The sequence below is a fragment of the Lathyrus oleraceus genome, chromosome 2 (assembly GCF_024323335.1).
Source record: "Lathyrus oleraceus cultivar Zhongwan6 chromosome 2, CAAS_Psat_ZW6_1.0, whole genome shotgun sequence".
Taxonomy (NCBI): Eukaryota; Viridiplantae; Streptophyta; class Magnoliopsida; order Fabales; family Fabaceae; genus Lathyrus; species Lathyrus oleraceus.
In genome coordinates this window covers 374244568-374247935 of record NC_066580.1, presented here as the reverse complement: position 1 = coordinate 374247935, position 3368 = coordinate 374244568, and the positions used below count along the sequence as shown (strand labels likewise).

Genomic DNA, 3368 nt, shown 5'->3' with positions numbered 1-3368 from the left:
TTAATATGTCAATCTTAAAATATATTATAGGATAGTCGATCTTAAACTAATTATTTATTTATTATTTTTATAAAAAATAAAAGTAAAAATATCATAATATTTATTATATAAATTATATTCTTTTTAAAAATAATATATTTTAAAATAGTATATTATATTTTAGATAATCAATTTTTAGATATAGTTACAAGTTTGATATTTTTAAATTATATACAAAAATCCAAAATTATACAAATGAATATAGAATACAATTTTTTTTATAAAATGAAACACAAAATAAATAAATATTAATTTAAATATATTAATATATAATATTTAATATAAAAAACTTAAATATAATATAAGAGATAAATTTAGTGAAATATAAATATTAATATTAATATTTAAAAAAATAAAAATTATTCAAGTCATATATATTACCAAGATAACAAAACTCTTGTAAAATTTGGACTCTAATTTTATTAAGTCTTACATTTTATCTTACTTTTCAGACATGCCAATATACCAACTAAACTTTTGTAAACAAAGAAAATCCTTAATAAAAAACAATTTCTTTTAAATTCATAAAATCCTTAATAACAATTGTGGCACATTAATTTTTAAAATTAAAAGTTTCTAACCTTGGTTATGGCAAATAGTTGATACTATGAACATTTTTCCATGTTAATATCACAATGTAACCCTTTCAATTTTATTCATTACTAGAAAACAGTGGTAACCATTTTTATTTCTTCTAGTACAGAGTTACAACTTTGATGAAACTTAAATTGAGTAAGGCCAGAAACAAAAGGTTTGATCTTCAGCCGGAAACCCGAAATTACAAGAATTTTCACGAGGGTCGTCGTAGCAAACATCTTCGATCTTTGGAAGAGTCAAAAGATTATCGCTCAAATCATCGTTATCTTCTTCGTCTTGCGAGAAATCGGAGTGATCGGGTTCGAAAACATGTGAAGAATCTGTAGTAGGCTCCATGAATGAAGAAAGATTGTTCACATCATTGCAATGTGGGCTATCAGAATCAAGCACATCACTTTTAGCTGAATTAGCATCTTCATGTTTACAGTTTAGTACCATATTTGGGAATGACACTTTGGACCCATTTTCTGAATTTTCATTTGAGGTTAAGTCCATAGGTTCTTTGTTGATAGCTTCTTCTGAATTCTCTTTATCTATTGGAATCACTTTTTTCTTCAAAGAGTTCACCTATTGAGAAAAATAATAGAAAATTAACCATTCATTCAATCATTAACTCATTAGTGGGATAAATATCAAACTTTATTAAAGTAAATTGCTCATAGCAGCATAAAGTAAAAAAAAGTTGAATTAATATGTTTGAGGGATTTTGATTGTGCTCTTCTACCCAATCACAATCATGTGACTGCATGCAATAAACCAACCAAATCAATTCAGATGATATAGCTGGTTGTCTGCGTGCAGTCACGTGCATTGATTGTGACTAAACACAAATTTGTCAGAAAGCCAAATTATTTGTTGTTTGATCAAGATCAAACAATTCAAATGATATGGTTCTCTGCGTGCAGTCGCATGAGGAGACACAGTCCAATAATATTATTGGTATGTGTGCAAATTTTTTACTTTTTTTTACCTCTTCTTTTAACTTGTCATTCTCTTGAACAAGATTATCATAATCATCTTTGAGTCTATCAAAGCTAGCTTTCAATGTGCCATAATCTTTTTCAAGCTGTTTGGTTTTGAACCTTGCTCTTCTATTTTGGAACCATATAGCAACTTGTCTTGGTTGTAAACCAAGATCTTTAGCAAGTTGAACTTTCCTATCAGGTTCAAGCTTGTTTTCAACCTCAAAACTTCTTTCAAGAAACTGAACTTGTTCACTTGAGAGTCTCCTTTTCTTTCCTTGTTGATGAAAACATGCTTCATAATCTTCATCACCACAATTCTCTTCTTTCTCAAGTTGTTGAAAGAAGGGTATATCTGTTACCACCCTGCTTCCACTTCCAACATTCTCAAAATCAACTATTGTCTTTGAACCTGAATTTTGAACACCAAACACAACCATGTTAGAACTCAATTATATAAACTATTCCTACTAAAGGGTAGTAGAAAAATAATAAAAAATACTACTTTTTTTATGGTTTCTTCACAATGAAAAAAGAAACCCACTTTCTTGATTTCTAGAAACATGATGTTCTATACTCCAAGGTTTTAAAAACTGCCGCAACAATATCAGAAAGTGCTGATATTGTAGTATCTTAAAGTGAAAATTGTGACTTGGTGCATGTTTGAATTATGTAGAAAGAGAAGTGAAAGGAATTGAGGAGGTAAAAATCACCTTGAAAAGAGGCAGGGTTAGAGGTATGAACCCAAAGAGATTCAAGGACTTCATTGGAGGAAGAAGGGAGAGTTTGATTTTGAAGCAAAAGTGACATATTAGAACCACCAAAAAGCTTGGCACCTGCCATAAGAAGAACAGCCTTAAGAGGAAAAAACTTTTTGAAAGGATTGTAAGAGTGGAGCCTTAGGAGGGAGTTTTAGATTAAAGGGTCACAATCAAACATGGTCTAAAAGAAGTAAGAAAGAAAAAAAGAGTTGAATTTGAAAGGGTTGATTTTGATCTAGAATTTATGACGAAAGAAGCAGGTGGTGAGGATTACTATAATGTGAGAATTGTGGGAGTGAGGAGAGATCATAGTGATTAGTACTGGGAGAGATATTAAAGAGGGGTGTCAGAGGTGAATAAATTGGAGGGCAGAGAAGGTTGAGTGTAGATGTGTGAGTTTTCAAGGAAAGGCAGATGGGCAGAGAGGGGTTGAGTTAGAGAGAGAGAGAGAGTTGAGATGGAAATACTTGCTTAGAGAGAGAGAGAGAGATTCTTTCTTCTGTGGTGGGGAACTTTGATGGGGTTATATTGGGAGGGTTGGTTTCATTTTGGGATAAGTGAAGCATAGATATATGAGTTGCAAGTTACTATATTGCCCTTAATCTTTATAGTACTATTTTAATGTTAAATTGAAGAGCATTACAAATACTCTCTTTTAACCTTCTCTCTAACACTTACTATATTATTATTTTTTATTTTATTTATAATATTTTGTAATTATTTATTTTATTTTTCTCTATATAATAATTATTTAAGGATAATTTTGACAAAATTGCAATTAATATTATCTTAAATTTTATAAATAATAATTAAAAAGAAATAAAAAAATTATCAATAAAATAATATTTAAAAAAGAACAGAAAGAATATTATTTTATTGAATGAAATAGATCTCACTTAAAATTGTTTGATGCGTATGTATTTCACTCAATAAAAAAAGTCAATATCAAAGAAAATATTAAAACAAGTGTTTGTTAACATTCTTCAAAATGAGGAGTTTTGAATATGTT

The 3368-nt window shown here is 29.0% G+C and overlaps 1 pseudogene; it reads right to left on the bottom strand.

Moving 5' to 3' along the window:
• Positions 1-663: 663 nt before the first annotated feature.
• On the bottom strand, positions 664-2886 carry LOC127119578 (homeobox-leucine zipper protein HAT5-like; annotated as a pseudogene).
• Positions 2887-3368: the final 482 nt, after the last annotated feature.